Raw genomic sequence first — 27,927 nt, 5'->3', positions numbered from 1 at the left:
GAAAGTTCTCTGACATATGTGTGAGAGAACTCTGTGTCTGAAGCACTAAAGACGTCTAATTGTGACTTGTTTGTAAAGGGGTTGGTTATATAATTCTAGTGAAGTGTTGTTCGATATGTGGAATAGGTGTTTTTTCTGTGAGGCCATATGTGAAATTGTGTTTGGTTCGTAGTTGAGCTGTCTATGAACAGCATTCTCACATAGTTATTTCCCCTCTTGTCCAGGTGGGAGAGGGCAGTGTGAAGTGCAATTGAGATTGCATCATCTGTGGATCTGTTGGGGCGGTGTGCGAATTAGAGTTAGTCTAGGGTGTCTGGGATGATGGTGTTGATGTGTGTCATGACCAACCTTTCTAAGCACTTCCTAATTACAGATGTGAGTGCAACAGGGCGATAGTCATTTAGGCAGGTTACCTTGGAGCTCTTGGGAACAGGCACAATTTTACTGGCACAAAAGGATCCCACCATGTTAAATGAACAAATTATCTGTCTTCAAAAGGTAATCTGTCTGGGTGATGGGGTGGGATGTGCTTGAACCTGAGGCGAACAGAGCAGAAACATAAGGCCAAGGGAGGATACATTAACCTGACTGCTCAAATTTCAGTGCTGGTTCAAGTTGCTGAGAACCACAACTACTGTACCTTTGATAATGTGGAATGGCATTGTAAACAGTTATGCATATTCATATAAAAAATATGTTTTTATATTTTTAACTGGGCTTGATCAAGTTGTCACTGATTTACTTTTATTTGATAATTACATGATTAAACATTTTGAAAAACGTTGTATACAATGGTGGAACACGAGGGGAGGGGAAAGTGACAAGAAGAAGGTTGGCTAACATTAGATAACAGACAATGCATGCATGTATTTTCTGATCATGTAAGAATGCACAAATAATTGGCTGGCTAACAACTCTAGACTGAACAGAACACAGCTATCTACATTTCCTACATTTTTAATCAGATGTTGTTAAAATGTCTTACCTCCAAACTAGTCTTCCACTTTTGTCCTGCCAAGCCAATGTCATGGAGTGAAATGAATGCATCAGTTGCCATCTGTCCCTGAAAACAAACGGAAAAAAACTATTTGCTACACGATTTACTAAATGTATGCTCCCATGCGTGATTTGTTTTCCAGACCTCCCAATAACGCTTATAGAACTTCCGGCAAACCTAGTACTTACTTGCCGTTTCACATTCTGGGTTTGGAATCGCACTTGAAAAATGACAGTGGACTTCCGTACTCGCTATACGCTCTAGATAGAACACAAGTATGCAATGTATCTATGAAATATCACATTATTTTCACAGGAAAATATTGAATATACCAATAGTTTGATTTAAATAGAAATGGATCATTTTTACATGACTTTCTCTCTGTTTTACTTTTAGCTTGGTTGAACAGTTTCACCACCACCACCAGTGGTGAGTTGTCTTCTTTTCCCTTAGAGCATAGACTACAGGGAGCACAGAAAACACACACACACCTAGTATTTCACTGTAATTCTTTACCTTGTATTTCTAACAGTTTAGCAGAAGGCCACCACACCACATCAGAGTTGGTAAGTGCATTAGAAGACAATACATTTACTTATACTGTTTCTGATTCTTTGTCTCATTAGTCCAGTAGTCTACGAGTTAAACGTGAGTAGGTTGTCTTTTACTACTACAATATATGTATAATTTGCACTATTTTGTCGCTGTCATTTATGTAACACACAGATGTTCTGCAGTTATATTCTGAACTCCTGTCCTCCCCAGTTGAGATAGAGAGCCTGTTAAACAACAGTGAGACTGACTACCACAGAAGGCAGAACTGGACAGCCATGCAGGCGCAGGTAACACCACACACAGTTTCAGCCTCTCATATCTCTCTTTATAACGGAGCCTAACACACATACAGTGCATTCGGAAAGTCTTCAYKRCCCCCCCCCCCCCCCCCKCCTTTTCCACATTTGGTTACGTTACAGACATATTCTAAAATGGATTAAATAAAAATGTTCTTCTTTAATCTACACACAACACCCCATTAATGACAAAGCAAAAACAGGTTTTTAGAAATGTTTGCAAATTTATTAAAAATAAAAACAGATCAATCGGGGACAAGGGCCTTGGTCAGGGAGGTGGCTAAGAACCCGATTGTCACTCTGACAGAGCACTAGAGTTCCTCTGTGGAGATGGGAGAACTTCCAGAAGGACAACCATCTCTGCAGCACTCCACCTATCAGGTCTTTATGGTAGAGTGGCCAGATGGAAGCCACTCCTCAGTAAAAGGCACATGACAGCCTGCTTGTAGTTTGCCAAAAGGCATCTAAAGGACTCTCAGACCATGAGAAACAAGATTTTCTGGTCTGATGAAACCAAGATTGAACTCTTTGGCCTGAATACCAAGCATCACGTCTGGAGGAAACCTGGCGCCATTCCTATGGTGAAGCATGGTGGTGGTAATATCATGCTGTGGGGATTATTTTCAGCGGCAGGGACTGGGAGACTAGTCAAGATCGAGGGAAAGATGAATGGTGCAAAGTACAGAGAGATCCTTGATGACAACCTGCTCCAGAGTGCTCAGGACCTCAGACTCGGGCGAAGGTTCACCTTCCAACAGGACAACAACCCTAAGCATACATCCAAGACAACGCAGGAGTGGCTTTGGACAAGTCTCTGAATGTCCTTGAGTGGCCCAGCCAGAGCCCAGACTTGAACCCGATCGAACATCTCTGGAGAGACCTGAAAATAGCTGTGCAGTAACGCTCTCCATCCAACCTGCACTTGAGAGGATCTGCAGAGAAGAATGAGAGAAACTCCCCAAATACAGGTGTACCAAGCTTGAAGCGTCATACCTAAGAAGACTCGAGGCTGTAATCACTGCCGAAGGTGCTTCAGCAAAGTACTGAGTAAAGGGTCTGAATACTTATGTAAATGTGATATTTCAGTTTTTTTATTTGTAATAAATTAACAAAAATGTCTAAAAACCTGTTTTTGCTTTGTCATTATACGGTATTGTGTGTAGATTGATCCATTTTAGAATATGGCTGCAACATAACAAAATGTGGAAAAAGTGAAAGGGTCTGAATACTTTCCGAATGCACTGTACATACTCACAGATGTTGTTGGTGTACCAGCCATATTAAAACCAACTATCACCAAGTTTACCATTTCAGACATCTGTTTCCCGTCACACCAAAACACATAAGATGTTCATGTGATGTCACCATGTGATGTCACCTCGTTACAAAATGTGCTTTTACCATATTTATTCAAAATCTTGTATTTTCTATCTCCTAGGAATATTATTTCATGCAGTGCTTGTGAAATGGACAAACAAACACGTCGGCTGTTGCTTCATTGGATAATACAATTGCCATGCAACCATATATCTTGTACAATCTGTCTGTTCTTTTGAAAGAACGTGGATTGTCCGACATGAAATTCTCTGAAAGAAGAAGGAATCCTGCAGATTGTCCTACCTGAAAATGGCCATGGAAATCATGTGGAATTACCTGCAGGACTCTTACCTACAGGATATCCCACAGGATTTTAGGACCATTTTGGTATAGGACCATTCCTGCAGGTAGTCCTTCAGGAAACAATCCGGCAGGTTTTATTTGAGGACCATCTGCAGGATTCCTGCAGGATAGTTTTGCTGAAGGACTATAGGATTCCTGCAGGAATTCTATTACAGGAAAGTGGCCCAAAAAATCCTGTGGGATATTCTGCAGTACTTCCTAATCCTGCAGGATATACAGTTGAAGTCGGAAATTTATATACACTTAGGTTGGAATCATTAAAACTCGTTTTTCAACCACTCCACACATTTCTTGTTAACAAACTATAGTTTTGGCAAGTCGGTTAGGACATCTAATTTGTGCATGACGCAAGTCAATTTTCCAACAATTGTTTACAGACAGATTATTTCTCTTATAATTCACTATATCACAATTCCAGTGGGTCAGAAGTTTACATAGTGTCTCCTGACCCCTCCTGTCTCAGCATCCAGTAGTTTATGTGTCGGGGGGCTAGGGTCAGTTTGTTATATCTGGAGTACTTCTCCTGTCTTATCCGGTGTCCTGTGTGAATTTAAGTATGCTCTCTCTAATTCTCTCTATCTCTTTCTTTCTCTCTCTCGGAGGACCTGAGCCCTAGGACCATGCCTCAGGACGACCTGACATGATGACTCCTTGCTGTCCCCAGTCCACCTGGCCGTGCTGCTGCTCCAGTTTCAACTGTTCTGCCTGCGGCTATGGAACCCTGACCTGTTCACCGGACGTGCTACCTGTCCCAGACCTGCTGTTTTCAACTCTCTAGAAGACGCAGGAGCGGTAGAGATACTCTTAATGATCGGCTATGAAAAGCCAACTGACATTTACTACTGAGGTGCTGACTTGCTGCACCCTCGACAACTACTGTGATTATTATTATTTGACCATGCTGGTCATTTATGAACAATTGAACATCTTGGCCATGTTCTGTTATAATCTCCACCCGGCACAGCCAGAAGAGGACTGGCCACCCCTCATAGCCTGGTTCCTCTCTAGGTTTCTTCCTAGGTTTGGCCTTTCTAGGGAGTTTTTCCTAGCCACCGTAGTTCTACACCCGCATTGCTTGCTGTTTGGTGTTAGCTGGGTTTCTGTACAGCACTTTGAGATATCAGCTGATGTACGAAGGGCTATATACATTTGATTTGATTTGACATACACTAAGTTGACTGTGCCTTTATACAGCTTGGAAAATTCCAGAAAAGTATGTCATGCTTTAGAAGCTTCTGATAGTCTAATTGACATCATTTGAGTCAATTGGAAGTGTACCAGTGATGTATTTCAAGGCCTACCTTCAGACTCAGCGCCTCTTTGCTTGACATCATGGGAAAATCAAAAGAAATCAGCCAAGACCTCATAAAACAAATTGTAGACCTCCACAAGTCTGGTTCATCCTTGAGAGCAATTTCCAAACGCTTGAAGGTACCACGTTCATCTGTACAAACAATAGTACACAAGTATAAACACCATGGGACCATGCAGCCGTCATACTGTCAGAAAGAAGACGCGAATAGAAGGATTATGTGGATATATTGAAGCAACATCTTCAAAATGGACAATGACCCCAAGCATACTTCCAAAGTTGGGCAAAATGGCTTAAGGACAACAAAGTCAAGGATTTGGAGTGGCCATCACAAAGCCCTGACCTCAATCCATAGAAAATGTGTGGCAGAACTGAAAAAGCGTGTGCGAGCAAGAAGGCCTACAAACCTGACTCAGCTACACCAGCTCTGTCAGGAGCAATGGGCCAAAATTCACCCAACTTATTGTGGAAAGCTTGTGGGAAGGCTACCTGAAACGTTTTTACCCAATTTCAACAATTTAAAGGCAATGCTACCAAATTCTAATTAAGTGAGTAAACTTCTGACCCACTGGAATCTGATGAAAGAAATAAAAGCTGAAATAAATCATTCTCTCTACTATTATTCTGACATTTCACATTCTTAAAATAAGTGGTGATCCTTACTGACCTAAGACAGGAATTTTACTAGGATTAAATGTCAGGAATTGTCACGGCTTTCTTCCTGGGATGAAGGAGAGGACCAAAACGCAGCGCGGCTAGTGTTCAACATGATTTTATAAAGAATATATTAGAACACTACAAACAACAAAACAATAAATGTGAAAACCGACAACAGTCCTATCTGGTGCAGAACACAAAGACAGAAGACAGGAAACAATCACCCACAAAATCCCAACACAAAACAAGCCTCCTATATATGATTCTCAATCAGGGACAACGATTGACAGCTGCCTCTGATTGAGAACCATATTAAGCTGGACACAGAAACAGACAAACTAGACACACAACATAGAATTCCCACCCAGCTCACGTCCTGACCAACACTAAAACAAGCACAACCATAAAAACTCTGGTCAGACGTTACAGTACCCCCTCCTGAGGTGCGGACTCCGAACGCACCCCAAAAACTCAAGAGGAGGTCTGGGTGGCATCTGTCCGCGGTGCGGCTCCGCGGCAGGCAGGACACCACTCTACCACTTCTTTGTCCCCTCCTTAGCGTCCTTTGAGTGGCGACCCTCGCCCCGACCTGGTCTAGGAACCTTCACCAAGGCCCCCCCTAGATAGAGGAGATAGCTCAGGACAGAGAGGTAGCTCAGGACAGAGAGGTAGCTCAAGACAGAGAGGTAGCTCACGACAGAGAGGTAGCTCACGACAGAGAGGTAGCTCACGACAGAGAGTAGCTCACGACAGAGAGGCAACTCCGGACTGAAAAGCAGCTCCGGACTGAGTGGCGGCTCCGGACTGAGTGGCGGGCTCCGGACTGAGTTGGCGGCTCCGGACTGGAGGGCGGCTCCGGACTGGAGGCGGGCGCCGGAGCTGAGGGCGGCTCCGGACTGGAGGGCGGCTCCGACTGGAGGGCGGCTCCGGACTGGAGGCGGCGCCGACTGGTCACGCGACTGGAGGCGGCTCCGACTGGAGTGCGGCTCATGACTGGAGGCGCTCATGACTGGAGGCGCTCATGACTGGAGGCGGCTCATGACTGGAGCCTCATGACGGAGGCGGGCTCATGACTGGAGGGCGGCTCATGACTGGAGGCGCTCATGACTGGAGGCGGCTCATACTGCGGGAGCGCTCATGACTGGAGGGCGGCTCATGACTGGAGGCGGCTATGACTGCTGCGGCTCTGGTAGCTCCTGACTGGCTGGCGGCTCTGGCAGCTCCTGACTGGCTGGCGGCTCTGGCAGCTCCTGACTGGCTGGCGGCTCTGGCAGCTCCTGACTGGCTGGCGGCTCTGGCAGCTCCGACTGGCTGCGCTCTGCAGCGCCTGACTGGCTGCGGCTCTGGCAGCTCCTTGACTGGCTGGCGCGTCTGGCAGCTCCTGACTGACGGGCGCTCTAGCGGCGTCCTGACTGATGGACGGCTCTAGCGGCTCCTGACTGACGGACGCGCTGACGGCTCGGGACAGACGGGCGGCTCTGACGGCTCGGGACAGACGGGCGGCTCTGACGCTCGGGACAGCAGGCGCGCTCTGACGGCTCGGGACAGATGGCGGCTCTGACGGCTCGGACAGACGGACGGCTCAATGGCGCTGGCAGACGGATGGCTCAGATGGCGCTGGGCAGACGGATGGCTCAGATGGCGCTGGCAGCGAGCAGCTCAGACGGCGCTGGGCAGGCAGCAGCTCAGACGGCGTTGGGCAGACAGGCAGCTCAGAGCGCTGGGCAGGCAAAGCAGTGCAGGCGGCGTTGGCAGACGGCCGACTCTGACCTGCTGAGGCGCACAGTAGGCCTGGTGCGTGGTGCCGGAACTGGTGGTACCGGACTGGAGACACGCACCTCAAGGCTAGTGCGGGGAGCAGGAACAGGGCACACTGGACTCTCGAAGCGCACTATAAGCCTGGTGCGTGGTACCGGAACTGGTGGTACCGGACTGGAGACACGCACCTCAAGGCTAGTCGGGGACAGGAACAGGGCACACTGGACTCTCAAGCGCACTATAGGCCTGTGCGTGGTACCGGCACTGGTGGTACCGGGCTGAGGGCACGCACCCAGGGCGAGTGCGGGAGAAGGAACAGTGCGTACAGGGCTCCGGAGACGCACAGGAGGCTTGGTGCGTGGTGCCGGAACTAGAGGTACTGGGCTGGGGCGGAAGGTGGCGCCGGATATACCGACCGTGCAGGCGTACTGGCTCCCTTGAGCACCGAGCCTGCCCAACCTTACCTGGTTGAAATGCTCCCCGTAGCCCGACCAGTGCGGGGAGGTGGAATAACCCGCACTGGGCTGTGTTGGCGAACCGGGGACACCATGCGTAAGGCTGGTGCCATGTACAACCGGCCCGAGGAGACGTACTGGAGGCCAGATATGTTGAGCCGGCTTCATGGCACTTGGCTCAATACTCAATCTAGCCCGGCCAGTGCGGGGAGGTGGAATAACCCGCACCGGCTATGCACACGTACAGGAGACACCGTGCGCTCTTCCGCATAACACGGTGTCTGCCCGTACTCCCGCTCTCCACGGTAAGCATGGGAAGTGGGCGCAGGTTTCCTACCTGCCTTCGCCACACTACCCTTTAGCCCCCCCCCAAGAAATTTTTGGGATTTCTTCTCGGGTTTCCGTGCTAGCCGCGTACCTTCATAACGCCGGTTCCTCTCTCCGGTTACCTCTGCGCTCCTAGCTGCCTCCAGCGTTCCCATGGGAGGCGATCCTTCCAGCCAGGATCTCCTCCCATGTGTAGCAACCCTTGCCATCCAAAACGTCTTCCCATGTCCATTCCTCCTTTCTCTGCTCCTGCTGTCGCTGCTGTCGCTGCCCGTAGCCACGCTGCTTGGTCCGAGTTTGGTGGGTGATTCTGTCACGGCTTTCTTCCTGGGATGAAGGAGAGGACCAAAACGCAGCGCGGCTAGTGTTCAACATGATTTTATAAAGAATATATTAGAACACTACAAACAACAAAACAATAAATGTGAAAACCGACAACAGTCCTATCTGGTGCAGAACACAAAGACAGAAGACAGGAAACAATCACCCTCAAAATCCCAACACAAAACAAGCCTCCTATATATGATTCTCAATCAGGACAACGATTGACAGCTGCCTCTGATTGAAACCATTAGCGACAACAGAAACAGACAAACTAGACACACAACATAGAATTCCCACCCAGCTCACGTCCTGACCAACACTAAAACAGGCACAACACATAAGAACTCTGGTCAGGACGTTACAGGAGTTGTGAAAAACTGAGTTTAAATGTATTTGGCTAAGGTGTATGTGAACTTCTGACTACAACTGTATATTCTGCAGGATTCCTGCAGGATTGTTTTCCTGAATAATAGCCTGCAAGATTCCTACAGGATCCTGCAGAAATGTTCCTACAGGAAATTGGCACCGAAAATCCTTCAGGACTTCCTATTCCTGCAGGATATATATTCTGATTGATGCCTGCCGGATTGTTTTCCTGAACAACTTGCCCTACAGGAAAGTGGCAAGGAAAATCCTGTGGGATATCCTGCAGTACTTCCTACTCCTGCAGGATATATACTCTGCATGTTTCCTGCTGATTTTTTCATGCAGGATTCCTGTAGGAATTTTTGATAAGGCTTGTGCCAAAACCTAAGTGGGCACATTTGCTATATAACACAACAGTTTTTGTGACAAGATCATCAGTAGAGTTGAAAATGCAATGGAAACGCATTTAACTTGTATTTTTCATTTGGTACATGGGAATTCAACAGATTTTTATGCACTACTTCATCACACACACTCTTTTATCAGCAGAAAGTCAGTTTGATTGAAACATCTCTGGTGAGAAATTGCACATATTGTTTTATGCAGATTTTAGAATATTTGCAAACTGGATAAAACCTAGCTACTGAGGTTCATTCAAAGGACCCATGCATCCCCTTGCATATTGAGGAAGATATAAAAAACTTTAGGTGACAGTATTAGTCTTGAAATCCAATACTTCTGTCATCTACAGATAAAGCTACAGTATCATAGATTAATGAGCTATAATGCATTAAGATAGCAGTCATTGGATCATATGCCTATATTACAAGTCAACTGGCAATAATAAATTACCCCCCCAAGCAATGAGGGTCAATGGACAGAATAATCTCACCATTCCATGTGCAGAGTTGAACTCTATCTCCATGTGTTCATGATTATTTCTTGCCATGATTGAATATTCATTAGACATTCACAATAGTATATTTGGTCAAATTCCCTATGAAAACCCTCTTCATAATGCATCATGAGCCCATTTAGAACGCCTTATGAGCTATGCATAATGCAGACATGAAGACACACAAACAAATGCACATAAGCACTTTCCCCCAATGTGTTCTACGTTTTAATGTGTATTCATCCATCACAAATGCTCAGTGGAGGTCTGCAAGCTCTTTCCCTGAAGTGGAAGTCAAAACACAGCAGTTCAATCAATGGCTGATTAATAATTCTAATTTCATTACTTTTAGGCCTAGTATTATTATAATCACATCCCACCCAGGCATTCAATAAAGCATTGTTCACTGCAGGCATGGCAGGCTACTCGAAATCACTCTGTGGCTGCAGTCGGATGCCATTTCCAACCACTCCCCATTTTTATGCCATGTGGTCATGAATGATCAACTTCCTCTCCCATCTTTGGCCAATGTGCTTAATTGTTAATCAAATATGTTAACCAGAAATTAGTTGATATTGAGATAACAATGGCTGCATTGGACCTTTAAGACACTCCAGTCTAGAGAATACATCCAAGGATAACCACATAAAATGTGGTTGCAGCAAACTTCCGCAAGTTTGTGGCAAATTTGCTGCAAACTAAATGGTGTGCCACAAAATGTTGCCAGAAGTTTGCAAATGTTTGCCACTAGTGGGGAATCTGCGGCAAACCTTTGGCAACAATAACATTTGCCACTAGTGGCAAATAGTTCAGAGGTTTTTTTCTGGCAAACAATACCCTCAAGATTGTATTTGAATCTGGCAAACTTGTGGCAACAATATTTATTGCCACTATTGGCAAACAGTTTTCCAAAAGCCATTTCAGGTGAACACGAGTTCCAAAAACAGTAACCGTTGACCACGAATCAGGGGGATTAGACAAATCTGTTGGAAAATGTAAACCAAGCTATCTAGCTAGCTATCCACCAAAGTTGTCCGGTGAGTGTCTAACTTAATTTAACTTTCTAATAAACTTTAAAATGTTGTAAGCTAATTGATGCCTAGTTTTATGTGAGAGTGAAACACATTTTGCTGATACCAGTTTCAATCTTTCAGCGTCACTGACTGGTTAGTGCTTAGCGAGCTGGCTAGCACTTAGCTTGCTAAGGTTAGCTATCATATTTTTGCACATTAAATGTGCTAGCTGGCTATGTAATAATTTGCCTAAACACTTGAATCCGTTGCTATCAGGAAACAAGGTAAAACCCAAGTGCAGACTGTGTAAAGTAACAATGTTTAATGTAACCACAGCGGCAGGCAAACGACAGGTCAAGGCAGGCAGGGGTCGATAATCCAGAGTAGGAGCAAAGGTACAGGACGGCAGTCAGGGTCAGGCAGAGTTCAGTAATCCAGAAGTGGAGCAAGGGTACAGGACAGCAGGCAGGCTCAGGGTCATGGACGGGCAGAGAGGCCAGGTACAGGGTCAGGACAAGCAACGGTAAAAAAAACAAAAAAACAGGAGGATGAGAAAAAGAGAGGCTGGGAAAAGACAGGCACTGACAGGACGAACGTTGGTAAGCTTGACGAACTGGCAACAGAGACAGAAAACACAGGTATAAATACACAGGGGAATAATGGGGAAGATGGGCAACACCTGGAATGGGGTGGAGACAATCACAAAGACAGGTGAAACAGATCAGGGAATAACAGTTGCTGTCTTTAATACCAATTTGCAGGCCAATATGATAGTATACCTGTTCAGTAGCATGTTAGCTAGCACAACACCCAAGGTAGCAACAATATGACATCAAAGCAAAACTTAACTTTGGCAAATGGATACCCTTCTCCTACTCGTGGTGTTGGAAGAGGCTGTATTGGGAGGAGGCATTATTAACACCCTGGAAAGGTGTTTGTGGTGCACTCACTCACTTTTTTGGAGCGATAAATGAATGTATCGTCTTTAAGCTTGATAAAGTAAGCAAATGCATGTATTATTCTCATAAATGTAGCTCATACATTCATTCTTTGTAACAATTAGATATTTCTTTGGTTTAAGCTTGTAGCTAGCTCGTTTTGATCATGTGTTGTTTCCTTCTCTCTTTCTAGAAGCAATCCGTTACAAGCCAAAAATACAGATTGAGGCCTTCAATCAAACTGAGGACAGAGAAATGTGTGTGTAGCAGGTCAAAGCTTCTTGTGTGCATGGCCTTGAGATGTAAGTTAACAATAATTCATTTTGAAAAATAATTAGAATTTCCATATTAGATGTAATTGAATTTGATGTTGCTTTTCTTCCACCCAAGCCTTATACACCTGAGTCAGGAAGAAGAGACAACCAGTAGATGGCTGTCTCTTAATGATCCCCAGACTATATTCAATATCGTAATTACAGCAGTTGATTAGTTGGAATCAATTGTGTTGAGGCTTGGCTGGAGAAAAATATTGTATACTGTAGCTCTCTAGGAACAGTTGGCCACACATTTAAAGGTAGATTTAGTAGGCCTAAGTCCCAGTTTATATTAGCTACATCATTTGTTTATATAGCATTTATACAAACAGAAACATTGTTTCCTTGCTGAAAAATATATAAAATGCCAGTTTCAGTGAGCAGCATAACAACACCAAGTCAACTTTGTAACAGATGACCACATTTATCCAAAGCCAACCCCATACATTAGCCACTGACTACACCTTTTAACATGCCAAAATAGATGTTTTCAGTATCCTAATTTCATTTTGGTTTTGTGTTTTCTGATTGTTTCAGTTCATGATTTCAACAAGCTTTAGACGTAGGACTTCCACAGGGCCGCCATCTCCAAAGTTCACTCAAAAATGCAATAGTTGTGTAGTCGGTTTGTTTTGTTTTTTGTTGTTTGAATAATTTTTTAAAACTCCCATTGGTCGAAAGCTAATGCTCAGTTATCACTTGGCTCATGTACATTCTGTAGTTGCCCCTTTAAACACCCTAAGGTCTACATCCCCATAGTGTTCACATTTCTCTCATGTAAATGTTATGGCTACATAAAAATATCAAATAAACACTTTATTTGGGAAATATTCAGTCTTTGCTAATTTCTTCATTAGCATGCTAATGATTTCAAGTTGTATTGGATTTATTTTTTTGTTAAATCATTGAATATATGTTGTTTAGTACATTTACTACATTTAGTATGTTTAGTTTTCTCTGTGAGAAGCATGTTAATTTGAAGTCACATGTGATTTGGTTTATGTAGATACAACATTTCAATGTTGTTAACACACAGTAACCAAAAAAAACTGATTTAATTTGCATATTCATACTGAGTTTGCAGGAAACAGTAGAATGTTTGCCTCAAGTTTCCCAAAATTGTGGATTTGCCGCAACAGTTTTCCACAAAACTAATTTGCATGTGAAAATTTGAGCTTGCCACAAATGTGCGGCAAATTGGCAAAAGGTTTGCCAACAGACGGGTTTTTTTCGGTAAGGGTGTTTAGTTTTCCAAAATGGATCCTGCATTTGAAGATTGACCTTAGCTATATTCAGTACGCATTCACAGTTTACCCTCTTTGTGGTTTCATAGAAAAACAGACCTATATAATTTTGTTGTCATAGAAACAGACCTAAACCAAATAGAGGGGACATGTTGTGTTCACCTTCCAAAAGATAGCAGCTCAAAGGTGGCAGCAATGTGTCTGACATCAATAAATAGCCTTATTTTGGTAGTGTTTGTTTCTTTTCTCCCATCTGATTTTCAGTTGGATTGTGAGAAGAACGGAGCAGAAAAGGAGAGAAGATAACTGCAATTCCATTTCTATACCACCTGCCAGTAAATTGGCTCCTTATTAAATTTAGGCTCCATCTGTCAGTACATGGACTGGTATCGAAATTACTTCGTTTGCCACAAATCGTTGGCAATAGATCCAGTCTCTCCTGAAACAAGGCCGTTTTTTTATCTGGTACACATTTACTCCTTGGGTGAGAGGAAGCGGGACATATTAAGATTTGTATTTTTTTCCCTCAGTGATAGATGTGCTCCTTCTGAACCTCTGATTACCAGATTACCAGCAGTAAAGCAGGAATCCATTAGACAATCATTTAGTGCTGCTGGGGCCCCTTTCCCATTCTCTCTTTCATCAAATGGTGCTACCAGGGAGACCAGAGACAAGACTAATGCCATACCCAGCTAACCGAGAGCATTCCCAGGAAATTAGGAAACATTCTTTTAAGGTTATGTGACATAAGGTTATGTAAAGCTGGGTGTAATTTGCCTCTGGAGGACAATGCGTGAAAGTCGAGAATAAACTTGAATGAATAATATATTATTAAAATGTATTGAATTAAATATGAGTAAAATGTTTTACATGTATTCACATATTAAACTCTTTGCTCAGACATAGCCACAGACTACAGTTGCAAGGTAATAGAGTGCCCTTGGCAAGTTGATGGTTAGGCAGACTGAAACGGTAATCAAGTGAGGGGAAGATTTGGGAAGGTCTCCCCATTGCTTGTCACTCTGAGCGCTGGATTTATCAGTCCAGTGGGTCTTTGCATAATATCCTCTTGTGCTGGCAGCATATTGAAGAGAGAAGAATCTTGAGTGGAAATTATCAGCTGTATGAAAGGTTAGGGAAAGTTAAGCATGTCCTAAGCAGGTCATGCCTCCTCCTCCTTGATAAGAAAAAACTGCCCATGTAAGGCAGAATGAGCAAAAAAATATAATTTGTGCTACTGAAATTGCTGAACTGTCACTCAAAATGACACAGTCACCTGGTCTGATCACAACTCTCTCTCTCTCAGAAGGAGATATTTTCATGTACTTCTGGCTGGGAAATGTTTACAACAATTACCCTAGACAAAGGCGGTCCACTTCAGGTCTGTGTATGTTAGATGAAACAGAGGAGGTTATTTTGTGCTGTCTCTATGTGAGTCAAATTTATTTTAAAGGTTAGGCAACAAGAACAAATCACCAGGAGAGGAGCAATGGTACAGTGTACCCTCCTGTAACTTACTGAGGGCTATAGGAAGGTCACTTTATTCTTCCCCTGTGGGCATCTGCCTGGCACACAGAGTGAAGATGATAAGTAAATAACGTTTTAATGGCCTCTGAATGGGTGGTTGTAATCTGCACAGGCTCAAGGTGTACAGGGCACCAAAGGAGACTGGGTACAATCTGCAGTGCCAGGTTATTATTAGTGCTATCATAGATCAGATAGAGGAGGAGAATGAAGTGTGATTAGGAATTTGGGGCTTTTGTCTACTTGTGTGGAGCTGTCAGGGCCAGTAGGAAGGGGAGCCTGGCTAAGGTCATGGATAAAGGATGCCACCTCAGGTTGGCCCCAAGGGACCTACTCACCGCATTACGCATATAGAAGGGAACATACTCCAACTTTAAAGTCAGAGGGGGAACAAAAGTTGACTTTTGTTCTGTCAACTTCTCAGTCACTTAGATTTGTCCCTAAGAGTCACTAATAGAATGTTCATTGATGTCTTGATTTACAAATCTCTCCCTTAGGTCCCTTTGTCTTCAAACCTTCCCATCTGTCTTAATATCATGTTTCCTCACATCACGTCTGAAGTAAGTTGATGCAGTGCACATGAGTGCGGCTGCTGCCAATGTCTATGTTAAAAACCTAACCACATGTACAAAAACATTCCGTTAACCAGTACTAATATACTTAGCAGGTGTGGAGTGTATTATTGTCTTTTAAAACTACTTGCAGCCACAGACAGTGTAATGTTTTCTCCCAGAGATCACCTTTCATACATTCAGAGGTAACCAAAACATAGGTTCCACATGGGAGGGATGGAATGTAGAATGAGTAGCCTACAGCTGATTGAAATGCAGTGGTGGTGCCAGCTGTAAATCAATGCTGGCCAATGTAATTTCATACTGGATCCTAGATTTGTGAACATCATCACAAAGTACTGAGGATCCCAGGATACGCTCTGCTTGAGTTTACTCTACTATTCTAACTTACATCTGAGTAGACTGCAGATTGATCTATACGTGATCAAAACTCTTATAATTTGGGTCTGTTTCATGTATATTTCCTACCTACGGAGACAGAATAGATTCAGGATGCACTGTGGATGTCATACTCATCCTCGTGTTGGGCTTGAAAAAAGACATCAAAGCATTCAGAAACAAATGGAGCAGAAAAATACCTACATGAAAATAATAATTGTGCTGTAGATGAGTCGGTGGATTTTAATTGCATTTAGTGTTCAAATTCGGTAGCACTTTTTAAGGGGTCCTTAATACAATGTAATTACACTAACCAGTATTGTAGTCAATTGTAGTGACTCGTAGTTACACTGTAATAACAACATGCAACTAACTGGTGGTTATTGCAGTCTGTAACTATAGCGCTGTTATAACACCAAATGCTTGTTACCGTGCTTGTTTCCACTAAATTCACCAATTTAGTGTTTAGTTTATTCTCAGCTGCATCCGATTCAGTATTAAATGTCACAAGGTTGTAATCTCTTGTGGACAGATTGCTGGGTGTCCCAGATTACAAAGGCTGGAGGCTCAATAGACTCTAATTACCTACCTGTGTATGCGCACTCTTCAAAAACTCCACTCAATATTGATGCTAGCACTTGCCCCCCAAAAAGTGTAACATATGGGTTAACTTGGTTGAGTTTGCAAAAACAGATCAGCTTTACCATACAGGTGTCATCCCAGACTATAATAAACAAAAAGATTAATGTGAACGTTACCCATTATGATAACCTGTACCTCCTTGCCATCCAAGTGAGAGGATAAACCCACAAGTACACTACCGAGTACATGCAATATCTGCATAAGTACAATGTAGTTACTAAGTGCTACACACGATTTAGCAAGTTAAAATGAAGTGTATCTTGAATGGTATTTACTTGTAATTAATGTGTACTTATATAGTACATTACCCATCCTGACAACCTGGCCCTCATTTTAAGGCTTCCGGAAGCGCCATCCAAGTGGGAGGATAAACCCACAAGTACACCACCGAGTAGATGTAATATCTGCATGAGTGCAATGTAATTACTAGGTGTTACATAGGATTTAACTAGTTAAAATTTAAGCATATCTTGAGGGGTACTTACTTGTAATTATTGTGTACCTACAAAGTACATAATCAATCCTGACAATTTTATTGTCAGCTTCTGAAAGCTCCATCCAAGTGAGAAATAAACACACCAATACACCACAAAGTACACATCTGTAATATCTGCATAAGTACAAGGTTGTTGCTAGTTGTTACACAGGATTTAGCTATTTTAATTGAAGTGTAACCTTATAGTTAGCTATGCGCAATTTCTATATAATTACTTATTACTCATTACCAACTGAAAATGCCTACAAACAAAACAGCTTCTACTTTAGTCAACTTTATTGCAACATGTAAATAGACCTTACATTTCTTACAAAATAATAAGGATTTTTATTGTTAGATTAATAATTTGATTAATTAGATTTAACAAAGATATAGGCCTACTCAACAACATGAAAATAATTATTCTAGTGGTGACTCAAACCTTTAGGCTATAGTATAGTGAGTAGCCTAGATAGCTAATTTAGAAAAATGTGATTGTCTTTTTCTTCCCTTTTTGAAATTACAAGTAACAATGGAAAACAACAACTCTGTCTCTGTTTTCATTCTGTTTCTTTCTTGTAAGCATTTTCCCTTCCTGGATTCTGAGACCATGTGGGAATCTGTGGTAGAGAAGAAGATTGTATGGGACAATTTAGCATAGACATTCTACATTACCCCTAGTTGTCATCATCATGATTTCTATATTTTAGGCATATAGCTAGGCCTAGCTAGCCTCCTAGCTAGTTGTTGTGTTCTCCAGCTAGCAATAATAGTGCCTGCTAACACGAATACATTTGCTAATGTTTAGCTACATTGAAAAGGAACTAACATTACTCATAGTGTGTTGACACAAGTAGCTAGCGAGCTACCTAGATAACGTTAACATGCTGGGTGTGTCTCACGTAATACCCTTGGGATATGGATACCCTGAGAACAAGGTTCAGGGAAGATAAGACCATCGAGCCCAGCTACTGTAAGCTAGCGAGTAGTGACCATAGCCGGCAAATCAAGGTTAGAAAACTAGCTAGCTAGTTAGCGTGCTAGCTCATCCAAAATAAATTCAGATTGCATGGAAAGTCTATTCTGTAGATCATAACTAGCTATCTAGCTTAGTTGGAAGGTCCAACAACTAACTACCTATGATAAATCGTCCAGCAGAATTCATGTATCAAAAAAAGCTAAGCAAATGTCATTGAAAACGTACTATCTCTTTCCAGTGTTGACGTTTTTTGACCTAGCTACAGCACTTCTTCTTGTTTCTTCTTCTTCTCTGGTATAATGGTGTTCGCAACAATTGTATGTGCATTCCGCCACCTACCTACTCCTTCGACTGTCTTCACCACCTCAACATAGGAGATCTGCTGTACAGCCTTGATCCTTGACACTTCGGCCTCTTTCACCCTAACTGGGCACTCATGGACGTCCGGAGTATGAAACCCACCACAGTTGCAACATTTTCCATTCACAGATTCTTCAATAATGTACTTCTCCCATCTGCAAACATTTGACATGTGGCCATATCTTTTGCAGTTCCCACAGTGGTTTGGACTCAAATGCTCTCCCAATTGAACCTCCTTGTCCAAAAAATGCAGTCCAACAAGAAATGCATTATTGGACCGATCCTTGACTTCCACTACAACTTTTGCTCATTTCGTTCCCTTTGATTTCACAATTTTCCATTCATTGTCACACACTTCACTTGCTGCACATTCAGATTCAAGCAACATTTCCATGGACGCTGTCATTTTGGAAGCGTCATCCATCTTCTCCTCCACCTGTCTGACAACAACACTTTGTTTCTTTCCCTGCAATCTTTTATGCCTGGATTTGGCACACTGATCTTCTTCTCTATCCGTTCTTTGTACACTGTCACATGACGTCAGTGTCAACGCATCTGGGCATGTTCGAGTTCGTTGTTTTTTTGAGCATGTTGCGAGATGGGCAGATCTTGACATGAAATAAATAATTGCACCAATGCATCCTATGTCTACTTCTGATAAGCTTCCCAGTAAAGCAATAAAAACAATCAAGCATCCCAGAAAAGTGCAAAAAAATAGACCACATTAACATAACAAATTCTTCTTCCTAAGAAACAAGGTTCATGAAATCAATAACTTGCTAGTAATAGATGACATTCAAATTCTGACTATCTCTGAAACTCATTTAGATAATACCTTTGATGATACAGTGGTAGCAATACATGGCTATAACATCTACAGAAAAGACAGAAAGGACAATTTTGGCAGGGTTGCGGCCTATATACAGAGCCACATTGTTGAAAATTGCCATACTGTTGAAGTAATATGACTACAGGTTCACCTGCCTCACCTAAAGCCCATTCTTGTGGGAAGCTGCTATAGACCACCAAGTGCTAACAGTCAGTATCTGGATAATAAGTGTGAAATGCTTGATAATGTCATGTTTTGTCTTTGATCATGTCTTGTCCCTGTGCTTCCCTCTGCTGGTCTTATTAGGTTATTTCCCTCTTTCTCTCTCTCTCTCTCCTCCTCCCTCTCTCCCTCTCCCGCTCTCTCTCTCTATCGTTCCGTTCCTGCTCCCAGCTGTTTCTCATTCTCTCCTAACGGACCTCAATTACTCTTTCACACCCTGTCCCTATTTGCCTCTGATTAGAGTCCCTATTTCTCCCTCTGTTTTCCGCTTCTGTCCTTGTCGATTCTTGTTTGATGTTTGCTGTTCCTGTGTCCTTGTTCCGCCCTGTCGTGTTCTTTGCCTTCTTCAGATGCTGCGTGTGAGCAGGTGTCTATGACAGCTACGGCCAGTGCCTTCCTGAAGCGACCTGCAGTCTGTGGTCGCGTCTCCAGTCGTTCCTCTCTATTGACGAGAGGATTTCAGTTTCCTGTTTTGGTTTTACCATTGATAATATCCAGGAGAATCATTATTTGTTTAATACTGGATAAAGACTCTGTTACTATTACGTCGCTTTTGGGTCCTCATTCACCAGCATACAGAAGAATCCGACCAAGATGGACCCAGCGACTATGGATTCTCTCAACACTGCCGTCGAGTTCCAGGGAGCAATGCTCGGCAGACACGAGCAGGAATTGTTTGCTGCTCGTCATGCCGTTGAACCCTGGCCGCTCAGGTCTCCGATCTCTCTGGACAGTTTCAGAGTCTTCGTCTCGTGCCACCAGCTACTTCCTGGTCTTCCGAGTCTCCGGAACCTAGGGTTAATAACCCACCATGTTACTCTGGGCAGCCCACTGAGTGTCGCTCTTTTCTCACCCAGTGTGATATTGTGTTCTCTCTCCAGCCCAACACGTACTCTAGTGAGAGAGCTCGGATCGCTTACGTCATATCACTCCTTACTGGTTCGGGCTCGGGAGTGGGGCACAGCTATCTGGGAGGCAAGGGCTGAGTGTTCTAACGATTATCAGAACTTTAAAGAGGAGATGATACGGGTTTTTGATCGTTCAGTTTTTGGGAAGGAGGCTTCCAGGGCCCTGGCTTCCCTATGTCAAGGTGATCGATCCATAACGGATTACTCTATAGAGTTTCGCACTCTTGTGCATCAGTGACTGGAACGAGCCGGCGTTGCTCGCTCGTTTTCTGGAGGGACTCCACGCTGAGGTTAAGGATGAGATTCTCTCCCGGGAGGTTCTTCCAGCGTGGACTCTTTGATTGCACTCGCCATCCGCATAGAACGACGGGTAGATCTTCGTCACCGAGCTCGTGGAAGAGAGCTCGCGTTAACGGTGTTTCCCCTCTCCGCATCTCAACCATCTCCTCCCACCGGCTCAGAGACTGAGCCCATGCAGCTGGGAGGTATTCGCATCTCGACTAAGGAGAGGGAACGGAGAATCACCAACGCCTTTGCCTCTATTGCGGTTCTGCTGGACATTTTGTCATGTCATGTCCAGTAAAAGCCAGAGCTCATCAGTAAGCGGAGGGCTACTGGTGAGCGCTACTACTCAGGTCTCTCCATCAAGATCCTGTACTACCTTGTCGGTCCATCTACGCTGGACCGGTTCGGCTGCTTCCTGCAGTGCCTTGATAGACTCTGGGGCTGAGGGTTGTTTTTGGACGAAGCATGGGCTCGGAAACATGACATTCCTCTCAGACAGTTAGGGAAGCCCACGCCCATGTTCGCCTTAGATGGTAGTCTTCTCCCCAGTATCAGATGTGAGACACTACCTTTAACCCTCACAGTATCTGGTAACCACAGTGAGACCATTTCCTTTTGATTTTTCGTTCACCTTTTACACCTGTTGTTTTGGGTCATCCCTGGCTAGTATGTCATAATCCTTCTATTAATTGGTCTAGTAATTCTATCCTATCCTGGAACGTTTCTTGTCATGTGAAGTGTTTAATGTCTGCTATCCCTCCTGTGTCTTCTGTCCCCTCTACTCAGGAGGAACCTGGTGATTTGACAGGAGTGCCGGAGGAATATCATGATCTGCGCACGGTCTTCAGCCGGTCCAGAGCCAGCTCCCTTCCTCCTCACCGGTCGTATGATTGTTGTATTGATCTCCTTCCGGGGACCACTCCCCTCGGGGTAGACTATACTCTCTGTCGGCTCCCGAACGTAAGGCTCTCGAGGATTATCTGTCTGTTTCTCTCGACGCCGGTACCTCGTGTCCTGTCTTCTTCCTCTCCCGCCGGAGCGGGATTTTTCTTTGTTAAGAAGAAGGACGGTACTCTGCGCCCCTGCGTGGATTATCGAGGGCTGAATGACATAACGGTTAAGAATCGTTATCCGCTTCCCCTTATGTCGTCAGCCTTCGAGATTTTGCAGGGAGCCAGGTGCTTTACTAAGTTGGACCTTCGTAACGCTTACCATCTCGTACATCAGGAGGGGGACGAGTGGAAAACGGCGTTTAACACTCCGTTAGGGCATTTTGAATACCGGGTTCTGCCGTTCGGTCTCGCTAATGCTCCAGCTGTCTTTCAGGCATTAGTTAATGATGTACTGAGAGACATGCTGAACATTTTTGTTTTCGTTTACCTTGACGATATCCTGATTTTTTCACCGTCACTCGAGATTCATGTTCAGCACGTTCGACGTGTACTCCAGCGCCTTTTAGAGAATTGTCTCTACGTGAAGGCTGAGAAGTGCGCCTTTCATGTCTCCTCTTGTCACATTTCTCGGTTCTGTTATTTCCGCTGAAGGCATTCAGATGGATCCCGCTAAGGTCCAGGCTGTCAGCGATTGGCCCGTCCCTAAGTCACGTGTCGAGTTGCAGCGCTTTCTCGGTTTCGCTAATTTCTATCGGCGTTTCATTCGTAATTTCGGTCAAGTGGCTGCCCCTCTCACAGCTCTGACTTCTGTCAAGACTTGCTTTAAGTGGTCCGGTTCCGCCCAGGGAGCTTTTGATCTCCTCAAGAAGCGTTTTACATCCGCCCTATCCTTGTTACTCCTGACGTCACTAAACAATTCATTGTCGAGGTTGACGCTTCAGAGGTGGGCGTGGGAGCCATTCTTTCTCAGGGCTTCCATTCTGACGATAAGGTCCATCCTTGGCTTACTTTTCTCATCGCCTGTCGCCATCGGAGCGCAACTATGATGTGGGTAACCGCGAACTGCTCGCCATCCGCTTAGCCATAGGCGAATGGCGACAGTGGTTGGAGGGGCGACCGTCCTTTTGTCGTTTGGACTGACCATAAGAACCTTGAGTACATCCGTTCTGCCAAACGACTTAATGCACGTCGAGCTCGTTGGGCGTTGTTTTTCGCTCGTTTCGAGTTCGTGATTTCCTATCGCCCGGGAATAAGAACACCAAGCTGATGCCTTATCCGTTCTTTAGTTCTTCTGTGGCTTCTACGCGACCCCGAGGGGATTCTCCCTGAAGGGCGTGTTGTCGGGTTGACTGTCTGGGGAATTGAGAGACAGGTAAAGCAAGCACTCACTCACACTGGCGTCGCCCGCGCGCTTGTCCTAGTAATCTTCTGTTCGTCCTGTCTCTACTCGTCTGGCTGTTCTTCAGTGGGCTCACTCTGCCAAGTTAGCTGGCCACCCCGGCGTTCGGGTACGCTTGCTTCTAATTCGCCAGCGGTTTTGGTGGCCTACTCAGGAGCGGGACACGCGTCGTTTCGTGGCTGCTTGTTCGGACTGCGCGCAGACTAAGTCAGGTAACTCTCTTCCTGCCGGTCGTCTCAGACCGCTTCCCATTCTTTCTCGACCATGGTCTCACATCGCCTTAGACTTTATTACCGGTCTGCCTTCGTCTGCGGGGAAGACTGTGATTCTTACGGTTATCGATAGGTCCTAAGGCGGCACATTTCATTCCCCTCGCTAAGCTTCCTTCCGCTAAGGAGACGGCACAATCATCATTGAGAATGTGTTCAGAATTCATGGCCTCCCGTTAGACGCCGTTTCAGACAGAGGTCCGCAATTCACGTCACAGTTTTGGAGGGAGTTCTGTCGTTTGATTGGTGCTTCTGTCAGTCTCTCTTCCGGGTTTCATCCCAGTCTAACGGTCAAGCAGAAAGGGCCAATCAGTCGATTGGTCGCATATTACGCAGCCTTTCGTTTCGAAACCCTGCGTCTTGGGCAGAACAGCTCCCCTGGGCTGAGTACGCTCACAACTCGCTTCCTTCGTCTGCTACCGGTCTATCTCCGTTTCAGAGTAGTCTTGGGTACCAGCCTCCTCTGTTCTCGTCCCAGCTCGCCGAGTCCAGCGTTCCCTCCGCTCAGGCTTTTGTCCAACGTTGTGAGCGCACCTGGAGGAGGGTCAGGTCTGCACTTTGCCGTTACAGGGCGCAGACTGTGAGAGCGCCAATAAACGTAGGATTAAGAGTCCTAGGTATTGTCGCGGTCAGAGAGTGTGGCTTTCCACTCGTAACCTTCCCCTTACGACAGCTTCTCGCAAGTTGACTCCGCGGTTCATTGTGCGTTCCGTGTCTCTCAGGTCGTCATCCTGTCGCTGTGCGACTGCTTCTTCCGCAACATCTTCGTCGCGTCCACCCTGTCTTCCATGTCTCTTGTGTCAAGCCTTTTCTTCGCGCCCCCGTTCGTCTTCCCTCCCCCCCCGTCCTTGTCGAGGGCGCTCCTATTTACAAGGTCACGGAAGATCATGGACATGCGTTCTGGGGGACGTGGTCACCAGTACTTAGTGGATTGGGAGGGTTACGGTCCTGAGGAGAGGAGTTGGGTTCCATCTCGGGACGTGCTGGACGTTCGTTGATTGATGATTTCCTTCGTTACCGCCAGGGTTCCTCCTCGAGTGCGCAGGAGGGCTCGGTGAGTGGGGGGTACTGTCATGTTTTGTCTTTGATCATGTCTTGTCCTGTGCTTCCTCTGCTGGTCTTATTAGGTTTTTCCCTCTTTCTCTCTCTCTCTCTCCTCCTCCCTCTCTCCTCTCCCGCTCTCTCTCTCTATCGTTCGTTCCTGCTCCCAGCTGTTTCTCATTCTCCTAACGACCTCATTTCCTCTTTCACACCTGTCCCCTATTTTGCCCTCTGATTAGAGTCCCTATTTCCCTCTGTTTTCCGCTTCTGTCCTTGTCGGATTCTTGTTTGATGTTTGCTGTTCCTGTGTCCTTGTTCCGCCCTGTTGTTCTTTGCCTTCTTCAGATGCTGCGTGTGAGCAGGTGTCTATGACAGCTACGGCGCAGTCGCGGTTCCTGAAGCGACCTGCAGTCTGTGGTCGCGTCTCCAGTCGTTCCTCTCTATTGACGAGAGGATTTCAGTTTCCTGTTTTTGGATTTACCATTGATAATATCCAGGAGAATCATTATTTGTTTAATACTGGAATAAAGACTCTGTTACTATTACGTCGCTTTTGGGTCCTCATTCACCAGCATAACAGATAATGTATGGGATATCAGCAGACAAGTATATTTTCTCGGTGATTTCAAAATTGACTGGCTTTTATCTAGCTGCCCACTCAAGACAAAGCTTCAAACTGTAACCAGTGACTGCAACTTGGTTCAGGTTAGCAGTCAACCTACCAGGGTATTTACAAACAGCACAGGAATGAAATCATCAACGTGTATCGATCACATCATTATGAATGCTGAAGAAATTAGCTTTAAAGCAGTATCCAAATCCATCTGATGTAGTGATCACAATATACTAGCCATATCAATGAAAACCAAAGTCCAAAGGCTGGGCCTAATATAATGTATAAGGTCAGACAAAAAGTTTTGTAGGGATTCTTTTGTCGATGATGTAAAGAATATTTGCTAGTCGGTGGTGTGTAATGAGGAGCAACTAGACGCTGCACTTGACACATTTATGAAATTGCATGCAGCCACTAAGAAAATTACTGTAAAAACTGTTAAATCCCCTTGGATTGATGAGGAATTTAAAAATTGAATAGTTGAGAAGGATGAGGCAAAAGGTGTGGCAAATAAGTCTTGAGCAAATTGAGAAAGCATGTGATTAAACAGAATAAAAATACAAATAAACTATAAAACAAAGATAAATTATATAAAGAATGATAGTAAAAAGCTTTGGAGAAGCTTATGAAATTTTGGGCAAAAAGGCAAACTCAGCTCCATCATTCATTGAATCAGATGGCTCATTCATCACAAAACCCACTGATATTGCCAACTACTTTAATCAGTTTTTCGTTGGCAGGATTAGCAAACTTAGGCATGACATACCAGCAACAAATGCCGACACTTCACATCCAAGTAATAAAAAAATAAAAAAATAACCTTTATTTAACTTCCAAAGTCAGTTAAGAACAAATTCTTATTTACGATGATGGTCTACACAGTATAACTGACCAAATTATGAAAGACAAGCATTGTAATTTTTTCATTCCCTAAAGGGAGCGTCGAAGTGGTGAATTTTTTTTTGTCTATCAACAATGACAAGTCACTGGAATCTGACAACTTGGATGAGGATAATACCAGACGATATTGCCACTCCTATTTGCTATATCTTCAATCTAGGCCTACCAGAAAGTGTGTGCCCTCAGGCCTGCATGGAGGGAAGCGAAAGTAATTCCTCTACCCAAGAATAGTAAAGCCCCCTTTACTGGCTCAAATAGCCGACCAATCAGCCTGTTACAAACCCTTAGTAAACTTTTGGAAAAAATGGTGTTTGATCAGATACAATTATATTTTACAGAAAACAAATTGACAACAGACTTTCAGCACGCTTATAGGGAAGGACATTCAACATGCACAGCACTTACTCAAATGACTGATGATTGACTGAGAGAAATTGATGATTAAAAGATTGTGGGGCTATTTTGTTCGATATCATTGCGGCTTTTGACATTATCTATCATAGTCTGCTGCTGTAAAGCCGTATGTGTTTTGGCTTTTCACCCCTGCTATATTGTGGATAAGAGTTACCTGTCTAACAGAACACAGAGGGTGTTCTTTAATGGAAGCCTCTCCAACATAATCCAGGTAGACTCAGGAATTCCCCAGGGCAGCTATCTAGGCCCCTTACTTTTTTCAATCTTTACTAATGACATGTCACTGGCTTTGAGTAAAGCCAGTGTGTCTATGTATGCGCATGACTCAACACTACACACGTCAGCTACTACAGCGACTGAAATGACTGCAGGTAGTTTCACAATGGGTGACAAGAAATAAGTTAGTCCTAAATATTTCAAAAACTAAATGCATTGTATTTGGTACAAATCATTAACTAAACCCTAAACCTACATTTATCTTGTAATGAATAATGTGGAAATTGAGCAAGTTGAAGTGAATAAACTGCTTGGAGTAACCCTGGATTGTAAACTGTCATGGTCAAAACATGTTCATACAACAGTAGCTAAGATCGGCAGAAGTCTGTACATACTAAAGCGCTGCTCTGCCTTCTTAACAACACTATCAACAAGGCAGGTCCTACAGGCCCTAGTTTTGTCGCACCTGGACTACTGTTCAGTTCTGTGGTCAGGTGCCACAAAGAGGGACTTTGGAAAATTGCAATTGGCTCAGAACAGGGCAGCACGGCTGGCCCTTGAATGTACACAGCATTAATAATATGCATGTCAATCTTTCATGGCTCAAAGTGGAGGAGAGATTGACTTCATCACTACTTGTTTTTGTAAGAAGGGTTGACAAGCTGATTGCACCGAGCTGTCTGTTTATACTACTAGCACACAGCTCGGACACCCATGCATACCCCACTAGACATGCCACCAGAGGTCTCTTCAAAATCCCCAAGTCCAGAACAGACTATGGGAGGCGCACAGTACTAGATAGAGCCTTGACTACATGGAACTATAATCCACATCAGATAACTGATGCAAGCAGTAGAATCAGATTTAAAAAACAGATAACAAAACACCTTATGAAACAGCGGGTACTGTGAAGAGACACACACGGGTACAGACACACATACGCACACAAATGCTAGCAAACACACTCTACACAAGTACATTGTAGTATTGTTATATGGTGGTTTTATACATTTTCTATTGTAGATATGTAGTGGTGTAATAATGTTATATGATGTACTGTTTTATCTTTTGTTTTTATGTGTCATGTAAGAGCCTTAATAACTTTTCATGTTCAAAATTATACACTCTCCTCAAACAATAGCATGGTATTCTTTCACTCTAATAGCTACTGTAAATTGGACAGTGCAGTTAGATTAACAAGAATTTAAGCTTTCTGCCAATATCAGATATGTCTATGTCCTGGGAAATTTTCTTTTTACTTACAACCTCATGCTAATCGCATTAACATATGTTAGCTCAACCGTCCTGTGGAAGGGACACCGATCCCGAAGAAGTAATGTGTTTGGACCCCAGGAGGAAGGCAGCAGCTAATTTGGATCCCTAATAAATACAAATACAAAAGTGGGAATGTTCCTCAACTGTGAACTTTTTCAAGGATACATAATGGAAAATACAGTAGTTTATCTTTTGACCCTTTTAAGTTCATATAAACCATTATTCAACCAATCTTAATAGGCTTACAATTTGGCAAGCACAAATTACTATCTTACAATATACAGTTGAATTCGGAAGTTTACATACACCTTAGCCAAATACATTTAAACAAAATGTTTCACAATTCCTGACATTTAATCATAGTAAAAATTCCCTGTCCTAGGTCAGTTAGGATCAACACTTTATTTTAAGAATGTGAAAAAAGAATTTTGACCCATTCCTCCTGACAGAGCTGGTGTAACTGAGTCAGGTTTGTAGGCCTCCTTGCCCGCACAAGCTTTTTCAGTTCTGCCCACAAATTTTCTATAGGATTGAGGTCAGGGCTTTGTGATGGCCATTCCAATACCTTGACTTTGTTGTCCTTAAGCCATTTTGCCACAACT

The sequence above is a fragment of the Salvelinus sp. IW2-2015 genome, linkage group LG33 (assembly GCF_002910315.2).
Source record: "Salvelinus sp. IW2-2015 linkage group LG33, ASM291031v2, whole genome shotgun sequence".
NCBI classification, from domain to species: domain Eukaryota; kingdom Metazoa; phylum Chordata; class Actinopteri; order Salmoniformes; family Salmonidae; genus Salvelinus; species Salvelinus sp. IW2-2015.
This window is presented reverse-complemented; position numbering follows the sequence as displayed.